This window comes from Capsicum annuum, chromosome 1 (assembly GCF_002878395.1).
Source record: "Capsicum annuum cultivar UCD-10X-F1 chromosome 1, UCD10Xv1.1, whole genome shotgun sequence".
Lineage (NCBI taxonomy): Eukaryota > Viridiplantae > Streptophyta > Magnoliopsida > Solanales > Solanaceae > Capsicum > Capsicum annuum.
In genome coordinates, this window is record NC_061111.1 from 172,041,749 (window position 1) to 172,056,865 (window position 15,117).

Sequence of the window (15,117 nt, forward strand, 5' to 3'; positions counted from 1 at the left end):
AGGGAAAAGTTGAAGCTGAGAACCCTACTGAGTGGCTCCATACACATGTCGAGGAAAATTTTTATACATATGGCTAAAATCATTATATATCAAATATTTTCTATAGTCTGACTCAATCTAAGAAGGTATAGATGAACTAGAAACACTGCCTTGGCCCAAAGAACCAATCTTGTAACCTCTACCTATATGACCTGATACCTAACAACTAGAATCCATAGAACCTAAAGGTCTACCACCTAATACATTGAACGCAACCTGAACTAGCCTACCATGATTACCATGAAAGCCTCTACTAGATAAATCTCTACTTTAGGGGTCGTGTTCTCTAAACTTTCCTAATAATGAACCTTTTTAGTGTCTCCCTGAATAGCCTAGATAATAGGCTTAATTATCTTTGCATGCTCAATAATAATCTAGAAAGAAACCCTTGAAACTTTCATCAAAGATGTATCCAACTGTATATACTATCTAACCCCTTCACAAACTTTTGGATCCTCTCAGACTTGGGGGAGATGCTAGTAGTTGAATATATGGATAAGGTATGAAAATGAGCCTCATACTTATCAATAGTCATGAAGCCTGCTCCAAATAATCAAACTCATCGTGTATTTGATCTCTCAAGCTATACAATATAAATCACCCCAAGAAAGCCTAGGAAAACTAGGTCTAAGACATACAAGGAAAACCTAAAGATCTATAATATGCAAATGACCTCTACAATCCCTAGCCATATTCTCAATTGATAGGTAGTATAAGAAACTCGATGAGACTCAAGGGATCCTAGATTATGTAACTTTTCCTGGTAATCAATCAAAAAATCATAGGCATCTCACCAAAAGATCCACTAACTTAGGTGGACCCAAGTGAATAAACCTCTTAAATATCTTGTAATCATCAAAAAACATAGCCATACTCAAAGTAACTAGACGAATGGTGAGTCTGACGGATAATGAATCCACACGTAGGAGTACCATAGATGATGGTTGTACCCTAAAAGCAAGAATGTCATAAGCAGATATCGGTACTGACGGTGGAGCATCACTCAAATTCTAAAAAATACCAGGCAAACACAAGGGAACACCCTCCAAGTACTCTAGCTCAGACAGTGTAATACCCATTGTATGATCTTAGCCTCGTTGTCTCATGATTCGTGCCTACATAATCTATCACTTCAAATTTATATATGTATGATTGTATCATCAACACTTCAAGCGAATTCTAAGCTCTAAGCATTAATCAGCTCCTTATAGTAAGTAAAGGCAAGTTAGCTCAAAAATCAATTTCATAATAGAGGTTTCTAAAGTTTCAGACTTAGTCATGTAAGTATGTTCCCGGATGTGCACATTCAGTATATAATCTCAGTTACCTTAGTTAGAATTCTCAGTTCAATTAGTCTCATTTGAGGATGAATGTTCCCAAGGGGGAGATATTGTAACACCCCGTACTTTTCCTAGCTCAGTTTATTCCCTAATGTGTCAAGGGTTAACTTTAAAAATGAATATATATTGATTCGGGAAGAATTTTCAAACTCTAGACCTACCAATGTGTAGATAATTAAATTAGTTTTCTAGTGATACCAATTCACCTCAATCCAATACTCGGGTGAGAAGTTATGGCACTTTTAGTGAAGACAGTGTCTAAAAATGCACAGCACCGCGTTGCGGTGAAGTTTCAATTTGCAATTGTCCATTTTCCAGAGAAGCACCATGATTAGCCCATGTCGCGGCGAAACCTAAATTCCCATTTGTCCTTTTTACAGTAGCTCATCTCGATAGTCCTATGTCGCACAAAGAATTGCGATGGAGATCATAACACATCACGGAGGAGTGCATTTTCGTACTCATCCTTTTCCAGTGAGACGGTGCAATTTCACCACATCACAGTGATGGTTAAAATCATGTTCATCCCTTATCCAGTATGGCACCACGATTACCACGGCATCTTGCCGCCTGCCAAAATCAGGATTTGAGTTTTTTGAAGTTAATTTTAAAAGGGTAGTTTGATCTTTTCCCAAGCCCCCAATTCATAAAAAATAAGGAATCAAACCCATTCTAACAAATATATGCTCCTATTTTATCAATTCTCTCAAAAAGAAACCCTAGAACTCAAAGCTTAATCTCAAAAAAATCAAACTCAAAGCTTGATCTTTTGATCTTTAGCTAAGATATGAAATCCACTTTATAGTTTAAATTCAATTTTAAATGAACAAATACATAATTAGCTCTAAGTATGAAATATTATGACTTTTAAAAGTGGATTCCCTATAGAATGAGCATACAGATTAAAGAGAGTAGTATTTAGCACCGAGCAGAAAGTATGGATTTAGCGCATCCTACTTTCCTAGAACTAAGAGCCAACGTCGGTACAGATTCAATATTCCCATTTCTATATGGATGACAGTTACAGATGTGATCACTTAGCTTAGGTTATACCTCCTGGTAAGAGTATGAAACCTCTCCCTAATGTGAGGTTTTCCCCGTCGGGGAACAAGATGTTGGACTCTATGATACCTCACATGGTTTATGTTGGTTAGAAGAACCTCCCTTCTAGTAAAAGTAAATAAACAGCTTTTGAGTATTTCCCTACTAGTAAAGAACAATAGAAACGCTTTTAAAAGAATTTCCCTAGCAGTAAAGATCTTCATAATAGTTTTTAAAAGTATTTTCCCTACAGTTTTAAAAGTTCTAAAATATATGTCCTATACTCTAAGCCCTAACAGAATAGAAACCAAAACAACTTTTAGGACAGAACAGTTTTTAGACTAATACAGTTTTTAGAAAAGAACAACTTTTAGAAACTAAGTGTAAATGATCACAACTTTACTCAGATATGGTCTTATTTCAGACAATACTTACAGAATTTTAGATTTTAGTTTTCATACGATAAAAGTGAGTCCTTCTTACACTTAGGATGCATGATTTGAAAACAGACTGCAAATACAGATTTAGAACTAAGTGTATTGGCTCACAACATTCATATAGTATATTTTATCATTCAATATTTATGATTTTAAACTATCAGTTACTCAAGCCAATGTGAGACATTTATACTTAGCATACAGTTTTTATGAGATATGCATATATACAGTTATTGTTTTACTTATACATTCACCCCCATATGCTCATTACATTCAAATATTCTGATTCACATATAATTCTATGTTCTACATTGTTTAATAATGTAGGTACCAGTTCAGTTGTAAGTCCATATATCAAGATCAGACAGTTATAGATTCCAGGCGACAGGTGATGAGTCTTCCTACGTCGGGGAATTCTTTTAAATTTTTTTCATGCACTTTACCTTCTTACTCATATGTATTGATTAGTGGTAGTTGGATTCGCATCCCAGCTATCTATAGTCAGTATAGTAGAGGCTTAATAGATGTTAGTTAGAGTCAGTTACGTAATTTTAATTCTGTTCTTCAATTTTATTAGCATGTAACGTGGTATCAGTATTGTATTTTCTCAAATTTCATCATGATTATATTTCCACATAGTAAACTCAAATCATTTTGTTCATATTTAGATCAGTTGCTTAACAGTATGCTAGTACAAGGGTTAGCTTAGGATTACTTATGGTCCTAAGCACCGTGTGATAACTAGGGGGTAGTCTCTAATCATTACAAATTCTCTCTTTTTAGCTAGAGCCACAGTTCCTAGAATACAGTTGATTGACAATTTTAGAACTTTCTACCTAAACATGGGTCGGGGTGTAGTGTACTTAATCCTAAGGTAGTGTAGCTTAGATATTTCTATCTTTTCCTCGATATGGTAACTCTGGAAGGAGTTACCTAGGGAAGTATTAGTTTGGCTCGATAGTGTGCTACATTTGTGGCCAGCCAGGCCATATTCAAAGAACTATCCGATAGCTGGAGGTAATCTTGGGGGTGCTAAGTCTCAGTAAAATTACAAGGCACTACCACTACCAAAGGGTACTACTTCAGCTACCGGGGGCAGTCGCAATCATTTATATACTTTATCTAACTTCCAGGATGTAGAGGCTCCTCCAGATATTGGTACTAATATGTTACAAATTTTCTCCTATGATGTGTATATGTTACTTGATCTCGGTTCTACCTTGTCCTATGTGACCCTGTATGTGGTAGTTAGTTTTGGTTTTGAGCCTAAAAATATTCTAGAACCTTTCTTTGTTTCCACTCTTATCAGTGACTCTATTGTGGCTAAGATGGTGTATAGAAACTGTGTTGTGTCTGTTGGTCATCTTGATACTGTGGCAGATCTTTAGAGCTTGATATGATTGACTTTGATGCTATTTTAGGAATTGGTTGTATCCATTCGTGTTATGCAATGTTAGATTATAGAACCCAAAGAGTTATTTTTTCCTTTCTAAATGAGCCAATGATAGAGTGGGGGGGGAGGGGGGTTCCTTAGCACCTAGAGGGAAATTTATATCCTATCTCAGAGCCCATAAACTTTTATCCAAGGTTTTTTTGTATCATCTTATTCAGGTCAAAGATTCCAGTACTGAAAGTCCTTTCCTCCAGTCTGTCCCTATAGTTAATGAATTCCCAAAAATCTTTCCCGATGATCTCCTTGGAATGCCACCTGATAGAGAGATAGATTTTGGCATTGATTTGTTTTTTAATACCTAGCCTATTTCTATTTCGCCATACAAAATGGCTCCTATAGAATTGAAAGAGTTGAAAGAACAGTTGAAAGATCTTCTTGATAAGGGCTTTATCTGTCCTAATATTTCTCCCTAGGGTACACCTGTATACTTCGTGCGTAAGAAAGATGGCTCCCTCCGTACGTGTATAGATTACCGTCAGTTAAATAAGGTCACAGTCAAAAATAAATGCCCTCTTTCTAGAATTGATGATTTATTTGATCAACTCCAAGGTGCTAAATATTTCTATATAATAGAACTTCATTCAGGGTATCATTAATTGAAGGTTAAGGAGGCTGCATTCCCAAAATAGCTTTTCAGACCCAATATGGTCATTATGAATTCTTAGTCATGTCTTTTGGACTGACTAATGCCCCTGCAACTTTTATGGACCTAATGAATAGGGTATTTCACCAGTTTCTAAATCTGTTCATCATAGTCTTTACTGACTATATCTTGATTTATTCTAAGAATGAATAGAATCATGCCAATCACCTCCGAACCGTCCTCTAGGCCCTCAAAGATCATGAGTTGTATGTGAAATTTTCCAAGTGTGAATTCTGGCTTAGTGCTATTGCTTTCTTGGGTCATATTATTTCTAGTGAGGGAATTAAGGTTGACCCCAAAAGGTTGAGACAGTGAGAAAATGGCCCAAACCCATGACTCCAATTGATATCCGGAGCTTCTTGGGTTTGGCAAGGTATTATCGAAGGTTTGTAGAGAGTTTTTCCTCCATAGCTGCTCCACTTACTAGATTGACTTAGAAGAAAGTGAAATTCTTATGGTCTGACTCTTGTGAGAATATTTTTGTGAAATTAAAAGACAAATTTACTACCGCACCAGTTTTAATCCTTTCCGGGGGTACAGAGGGTTTTGTTGTGTACTGTGATACGTACCGGGTAGGACTTGGGTGTGTGCTTATGAAGCATGGTAAGGTGGTGGCCTATGCATCTAGGTAGCTAAAGGTGCATAGAAATAGTTATCCCACCCATGACTTAGAGTTAGTGGTTGTGGTGTTTGTACTTAAGATTTGGTGGCACTATTTTTTTGGGGTGCATGTAGATATATTTACTGATCATAAAAGTTTACAGTATGTTTTCTCACAAAAAGAACTCAACCTTAGGTAGAGGCGGTGGTTGGAATTATTGAAGGACTATGATATGAGTTTGCACTATCATCCAGGCAAGGCCAATGTAGTGGCCGATGCCCTTAGTAGGTTGTCAATGGGCAGTCTTTCTTATGTTGAGGAAGGACAGAGAGAGATAGTGAAAGATATTCACCGGCTTGCAAATTTGGGAGTTTGACTTCTAGAATCCAAAAATAGGGGAGTAATTGTCCATGAGATAGCTAAATCTTCCCTGTGTTCTGAAGTTAAGGAAAAGAAGGCACCCCAGCTTATTGCAGATTAAGAATGATATTGGTCAACAGAAGGTGATGGTGTTTGAGATTGGAGATGATGGGATTTTGAGATATTAGGGTAGGCTTTATATGTCGAGTGGATGGATTGTGAGAGAGGATTCTTAATGAAGCTCACACTTAAAGGTATGTTGTTCACCCAGGCTCCATAAAAATTTCTCATGACCTTAAGACTATTTACTAGTGGAATAATATGAAAAGAGATGTTGCTAACTTTGTTCCCAAGAGTTTGAATTGTCAACAAATCAAGGTAGATAATTTGAGACCAAGTGGCACCTCTCTAGAGATAGCTTTGCCAATGTAGAAGTGGGAGATGATTAATATGGACTTCATTGCAGGGCTTCCGAAGTCTCGAAACCAATATGACTCCATTTGGGTAATTGTAGACTAAATGACCAAGTTCGCTAATTTTCTTCCATTAGGGACGAACTATTCGAGGGATGACTATGCTAAGTTGTACATTCAAGATATAGTCTATTTGCATGGTGCTCCTGTGTCCATTATATTCAGACCACGAGAAATAGATTTTTTAGTTGATTCATATTTAGAGGTGTAAAGGGGATATCTCGGGGGAGTTTTGGATTTTTCGGACAAGGTTTGAGACGTGATTGGAATTTAAAATAGAAAGTCACCGCGATTAAACCGTGTTGCAGTGACTATAGCAGTGGGACCTCCTCCGCCTCGCGGTGAGCTCCAAAAATGAAATTCTGCAATAACTTTTAAAACCAAGGGGCAGTCTCGTCTTTTCCCTACAGCCCCCCAAATCATGTTAACATAAAATTAAAACGTCTTTAAGGAATAATATTCCTAAGTTCACTCAAATCCATCAAAAATAGAACCATAACTTCCCTCCCAAAAGATCAAGAATCCATCTTTAAGTTTAAGATTTCCAAGAAACGAGTCAAGATTCAAGTCCTATTCTTCGAACTAAGTAATCTATGGTATGTGGGCTTTTCCTAAATTACATAGGCATGGTGAAATCATTTTTAGAATGTTTTGAACGTTGAGAAATCATGTGTTTATGAAGGGTCTTGAACTATATTAAAAAGCATGCATTGTGAACTCTTTCAATGATATAATGTTTTCATCTTGAGGTCTTCCCCTAAAATTGATTTTTACTCGTATATAAGTATGTATGCGTCTGAGTTTGAATGCTGAATTGCGAGTATGATCATTTATAATCCCTCTCTTGTTTATACAACATCTTGTTTTCATATGTTATGAATTATTCAAATGCATATTGAGAAGCATGATACAAATGTCTTTACTATTGTTTAAGACTTGATTTTGGTTATGAACTGTAGAGAGGATTTTTGTTGTTAATATAAATAAAAAGCGATGATTTAAAGAGTTGCATTCCTTGCCACAAAGTAATGGACCACCACATGTTTTAAGAATTGAAAGAGAGAATTTTTGCATAAGTTTCATATAATTCGATAGACAAATCCTATTGTACTATTTGAATGACTTGGTGGTCCAAACATTGTTTTGGATGAAAAAGTTGTAACATGATAATGTATGTCTTAGAGATATGACTTGCAAGTCTTGTAATGATGATACCAAATAGAAGAGTGTCATAATAGAATCTGATACCTTTCAGATTTTTGGCTTCAGAAATGCATGTCTTAAAGAGTTAAAAATAGACTTAAAGTGAGTTAGGTGGTTACCCAAAGAAGGCATTTAAGTGTAAGGGATTATTGTCGAAAACCGTGTTTTGTCGATACATGTTTATTATGTCCCCAAGAGGGACCATATGTTGGCCTAGTGCCATTTGGCGTATTAGAGATAGAGACTCCAGCCCTTGCGGCAAACTTGGGTTGGGGTCTTGTCCACCGAGTTAAGGGCATATTCCATATAGCCCGTAGGATTGTAGAGTTGCAGGGTGTACTACCTAGCTCAGAAGTAAGATAAAGAGTGGGTTGTGATTTCAAAGAAATGTTTCAAAGTCATTTAAGAATGCCCGTATGTTTTCTTATATCGTATGTAAAATGTGTTATGAATTGCTCTCAGTTATGTTGTATAAAAGTACATTATTTTGCATTGCTCTGCATACCAGTACAATTGTATTGACCCTCTATATTTCAGAATCTGTGGCACAGTTCCAGGATCCCACTAAGCAGTAGATTAGTGTGTTTGAGATTTGCAGTTAGTGAGACTCCCCTATTTCGGAAGGTCCAATTTATTTGTCATTGTTATTTTTTTTAGTTCATGGTCCGACCGATGGCCTTGTCCTAGTTTTAGACAGATATTGTTTTCATATTGTTAGAGATTTTATAGACTGTGATAGATGTTCTTAGAATGTTTATGAACTTATATTCATATTTATCAGTTGAATTATGAAATTGACCAAGTTTCCATATGTTAACTTTCTGTATTTGTTTTTTTGTAGGAACGTTGTGCATGATTTCCAAATAAAAGGGGTGCTCGGGCCTTCATAATTTAGGATACTCATCGCGGTCAGGGTCTCAGCTCAGGTTGTGACAGATAAGAGGATGAAAAATTTACCTTTTTTGGGTAGCGAACGTAGGACGACGAACTTCATCCTTTCACCGAGCCAGATATGAACTTGATTTATTCGCTCAAAATATAACCCGCTTAGGGTCTTATAGGATTTTTAGCACTAAAAACCTTAGTCTAGCAAAATCCTTTACTTATATAGGGTTTCTTGTATGTGAACAACCATTACCCACAACAAAAGAGCAGTGGAGTTTATATAGATGCAAATTTGGATAGAGTTCAGGCAATGGATCAATGTCAGAATTAGGGAAAAATCTCAAATCAATAGCTGTTACCAAATCACAAGGGAATCGATGGATATCATCTCACCTTTTTCCTTGCTCAAATAAGAGATAAAAGATGCCAATTTCTAAAAACTTCTCCTAGGGTTTTCTAGGGCATTCACTAGGTATTTCAAATTTGGCTTAAAGGATAAGGCTTTGAGGCTGGAATTAGTACAAATCTTGTACTAGTTTTGGAGAACCTGAGAAAAATAAAAGGGGAAAATTTATAAACAAGCTGAGAGGCACCACGTTGCAGGTTCTAGAACCCCTATGGTACGATGCTCGTGCTTCACACGCGATGAGGTACGAACGAGGGAAGAAACTCTTGACAACAATATTTTGAGAGCTAGGGTTCGCTGGTTGTGATGTTGTTCAAGTCATTATTGTTGTTGTTGTTAAGCTGGGTAAAGGGTTGTATGTGTAGGGATTTGGGAAAATAAAAAGAGGAATGGTTTAGGCTAAATCTATTTAGGGCATGGCCAAGTCATTTAAGATTTAGCCAGTTTTATTAAAAAAAATAATCAAACTGCATTCAAAAATAAGGTCAATCATTTTTCAATTATACCCAAATTAATTTCAAATATGGTTACATTTAACAATTGACTTAAATTGAACAAAAAGTTAAAATGATTTGATATTCAATCTAACTCAGATATTTTTGATTTAATAAAATCCAAATAACATCTTTCCAATTATCATTTTAAAGGTAAAAGTATAGTTAGACCAAAAAAAAAAATTTTAAGGCAAATCCTAATTTAGAGCGGGTTTTTGACAAAAATATATATTTAAATAACAATACTATACAGTCTCGTATATTTGAATGTAGAAATACATAACCTTTACTTAAAATGACAAAACAAACACAAAGATCAGCTTTGAAAACTCTTTATTCAAGTAACAGAGATTTCAATTTCATTTAAAACTGAAGAAGCTCATGAATTAAATTAAATTATGAAGTTCAAAAATTAGGTGTCAACAATTGAGACAATTAAAAAATTCACCATATTCTTTTTAACTCATGCTTTGCCTGATGGGTCATATTATATGGATAATAGTAATGATTATGTAACAAATTATTTAGATTTATTTTATACCTGTTCATTAATAGAGCGTAGGGTCGGTATAAAATCAAAAAACTGAAAAATCAAACTACCTTGAATTGATTCTGTTCTTCGATTTAATTTTTTTTTTTAAGTTTGGTTCTTCGATTCGGTATTCGAGCTAAGAGTCATGGTTCTTTGGTGAACCAAAGAATCGAACTTTTGTAATTAATTTTTTAAAATAATATTTTATATTTCATTTAATTTATGGCTCAAAATATTTTTAAAATCCAAGTCTGGCCCATTTACTTTTGTGCCCCTAACTTAAAATTCTTAACCCTATCAAAGACACTAATTTCATCTTTTATCTTTTGATTAACATATAGAGGGTTGATAATAGTTTGTTCAACATGTATCTTCTTATTTATGAGATAAAAATTGAGGATTGTTATCCAACGTATTAGCTCAACTTTACTAACTTATTTGTAATTGTTTCATATGTGAAATTGTCTATATACTTAGGAATTGTTGGTGTCTTTCTGCAGCAAAACGTTTTTTGTGGACATATGTAATAACCTGATTTATAAAAACTCACTTTTTATATGTTTTGATCATTTTGCCCTTCTCCATAGTTTCTACATTTTGATTTTGAGGCGCGTTGATGGTTGACACGATTTTTTATTCGATCTGAAATGATTTTGACAAGTTTGTGGTTTTTAGAGGCTTAAAAAGTCATATAGTTGACTTCAGTCAATATTTATTATTTTGAGTAACGGATGATGATTTGGATAGTTCTATTAGGTCTGAAATATCAAATTTGGATTAGTAGCATGGTTAGTTTGGATTCAAAACTTTTATTTTGTATTTTTGATCCTTCCTTTGCAAAATAATGAAAAGAGAGTCCCGAAGATTGATTTATTAAAAACAATATTTTTCTAAAAATCTGACGCAACCATTGAGTCCATAATGTCAAAAATAGACTGGAAATATATATGGTTTATTTTTATTGTGTACCAAGGGTCCATTCGAAAATATTTCAAGTTGTATTTCAGTTGGTTTGCTGAAGTCTGGTGCAGCCCAAAATCCTTCTTCGCAAATGCGTTCCCCTAGATGCGAACATGGAGAAAGAATTGTTCCTTGTTGTACTGGTCAAATTTGACCCTCACGAATGTGAAAATTTGACCATGTTTGCGAGGCACTATTAACTAAACAGTATAAAAGCCTCATATTTACCATTTTCACCATTTTCAAACCTCTAATCTTCAGGAAAAGTGATTTTTGAGGACTTCTTCATCGAACTTCGTGTGGGTAACTTTTAAACTCATATTCCTATTATTTTGCATTGATTACATCTTCGAAAATACCTTTTAATCATGATTTTAAAATGAAATTTTGAGTTTTTACCAGTAAAGCTTTAAAATAGTTTTTCCTTCGATTTGGACCTCATTTTTATGTGGGTTTTCAACTATAGACTCCTAAAACCTTGAAAAATGTATTTTTAAAACAAAAATCCAGTTTTACCTCCTGTCATTCTCAAACTCATTTTTCAAACCCATTTTGAATCCAGCTTAAATACAGACAATATGGGTATCATTAGCTTTTTAAATGTGTAGATGATATTTTTGAATGTTGTAGCTGATTCCAAGGTTGTTAGTAAGCAAAAAACTCTGTGATGAAGCACTTTAGGCTGCGATTTATCATTTCAAGGTAATTTACGACTTAACTTCTTTTAGATTGAGCAAGGTAGTTAATTTATATGTAAAGTATGCTACGGGTTGGGAAAAATAATTATGAGATTTAAATTTTGATATATTATTACTGTTGTCTGCCCATGTGGGGGCTTATATTCTGTTGTTGTTGACTTGAGATATCTGATATTGTGTGTTGACCGTGTGGGGGCTTTATTAGATATCATCGATCTAGTTTATATATTTAAATGCCTTATTCTAGATATAATGCCCGTGTAGGCGATCGAATTGTCATTATAGGCCCTATTGACCATTGGTTGCCTTAACCATAATAGAAATGTCTAAGTTAGGGGTTGATCTAATCTAAATGTTGTCTTACATGCATATTTATTTTGATGGTGTCTTTTGCGTTGATAATCATGAAGTGCGGACATATCGAGTTGATTTCTGGGCTCACTTACATACGTGTTGAATGGATTGACTATCTGCACATTGAGTTGACTGTGGGCATTACACCCCCATTCCATAAATATACATTCATGAGATACTGCTACCAATGAGAGACTATTTTTGAAAGAAAATGAGATATTTTTATAAAAACCCTCTCCATGAATACGAGCTGGAAAGGTGAATTGAGATTTTAAGATATGAGTTATAGTATACGGGCTGCAACCCTCTTGGGGTCCTATCTTAAGAATTACGAGCTCAGTAAGTGTATACAAAAAGTCATGCGATGACTTTCATCATTCATCCTATCCTCATTGTATTAAATTGCATGTTCATTCAAAATGACTTTTCTTAGTTACTCTTGACTTGTGTTTAGTTTCTATATATTTGTTGTGTATATTTGTGTTGTTTTATTTCTCTTTCTCTCTCTCTCTCTCTCTCTATATATATATATATATATATATATATAAATATATATTAAACTATTAGTAGAGATAGTCTAAGCTAATATTTGAGACTTTTCTTCTTGTAGGTAATGTACTGATAGTTTTCCTTATATTATTTTCTTATCACGACCTGAACCAAGGCCTAGTCATGATGGGTATGTCAAGTCCGCCAAGGAACAAAGACCACCCTCGTTAGCCTAGCCAATCAGAACACAATATAACTAGCAGCGGATGAGTTCCGAATGTATAACAACTTAGAGATGAGTTCCGAACAAATAAAAAGATAGAAAAATCAATAACAAGAGGGATCTAAGAATCCACTACACAATCCACCCACACTTTGTTGTTCACAAAATCCTCTAAACCAATCCGAATTCAAACTAGGTTGGGACATGCCCCCGGCCATGATAATGATAATGACAATGATAATGTTAATGTGAACTCTTCAATTCTAAAATTAGGAAAGTAATTGATGAAATGACTAAGCTTTTTGGAGGATGGAAGCTTACTAAATCACTGTGAACCAAACAACAAGCCCTATCACATAACACTGCACAAGTCAACAAAGAACCCCTAGGATCTTACATCCTGAGAGTCCGGGACGGTTAGCGAGCTGAGCGTTAGCATATAACTAGGGGTAGGGATAAAATAATGTCATTCCAAAACCAAATTTGAAACCAAAGTACATGTTCACATACATGCACACACACACACACATATAATGATGTTGGGATAGGGTACCGGGTTTAGCATGAAGTTTAAAATCTTTAACCTAGACCGTGTAGCTCTGTCCATCCTATAAACATCCATGGGTTAAATGGGTCCATCTCTTACCCTGGTGAAAGGATCCCAATATGTGTAAGCCGTACGAATCGAGGTATAGAAGAATACCAAGGAATGCTCCGACCCTATGCCATTACACGATATATATATATACATACACACATATATAAATATATGCATGTATATTGTAATATATATATATATATACATATATATATGTATACATATATATATATATATATATATAAAAGTGTGAATTATGAACACGATCATCAAGTCCCCCATGTTGCCAAACATGGTGTCCATTGTTCATCCTCCCTGGGACTTACACCGTCATGGTAAGCTACACAACCCCCATTAAGCACAATTAAAATAGTTTACACATTCTCATCCATTAACCAAGAATCGTCCATTAAGGCATATACCATTGGTATTGTCATACCATTATTTGTAAATTAATATCATTATGCCATTCAAGTTATCCATCAATTTGGGGGAATGCAACGACCCTTATAATTTATCAAGACGGTTTGGGGGAATGCCTCGACCCTCGTAAATAGAAATTTAGGTCAAAACATGGCCACTAAATCCTTTCCAAAATCATTTGTATTCCATTTAGTCATTTATCCAATGCAATAGTTTCAAGAGTAGCTTCAATATGCATATATTAATGTTTCAAAATCATTTCATAAAATTGGGTTGGGGTTATTACCAATTCCAAACCAAAATCATCAATTTGGGGGAATGCCATGAATCCCATCCTATTACTATACCCATGCATCCAACAGGTTTCAAAATCTATCAAATAAGCATAAACAAATGCATTAAAACCATATAATTCAATTTAAGCAACAACTATTCAAAAACACTCAATCTAAATCAAAATCCAAACAAGTAAATTCATATACGTCAAGATTAAAAACATACTTCCATAAAATAAGTTTTTAGGGAAGAGATAAGTGCCTGAGAACACCAAGAATTTGAAGAAGAACCCACACTTTGAGCCCCTGGTGACCAAACCTTGAAACCATAGCTTTTCTTTTGAATCGGGAATTTAGGAGAGAATAGTAGTGTATTTGATATGTGTTTTTATGATAATGAGACCCTAAAGGTCTTTCATGGTCGTGGGTTATAATTAGGAATGAGAGAAAATGACTAAAGTTACCCCAATTAAAACACATAAAAACTATCGTCAGTCGTTACAGATCATATCACGACTCATGATAACTGGATACGAGTCATTGCCAGGACTCGTAGTCTGGACAGTGAATCAACGCAACCTTAATTCTAGGGTCACGAGTCATACCGTATGAATTGTAGGGTCCTAGTCATCTTCATAGCAAAAATAATGGACCATCACACTGGTGGGACCAAGAGTCTCACCTTACGACTCGTAATGTCTCCCCACGACTCATGAGGTTCATGTCGTACTCAGGATAGAAAATTTTGTCCAACTTGCTGGTCAGGCTACGACTGGGACCATATGACTCATGAGGAGTCTTTACAACTCGTCACTTAAGTCGTAACTTAGACAGTGAGCACAAAAGTCAAGAAATTTCTAAAGGTAAAAAATCTGGGGTGTTACATTTCTGCTTTGTTCAATCGGCTTATAATACCTACTGAGCACAAGTGGACTGTACTCATTCCTACTGTACACTTTTGGTGTAGATTCTAGTTCGAGTACGATGCGGGGAGGATGAGTTCGTACTACTAAGTTGGGGATCTACTGAGGTACTGGCGCACTCTAGAGTTCAGACCTAGTTCTCGGACCTCATCTTACCTTATGTATGTCTTTGTTTCAATTTTTAGAGACAGACATGTATTTCAGAGACAAATATGTATTTTTAAAGTCCATTATGTATTAGATTCTCTTACACTATGACATCAGATT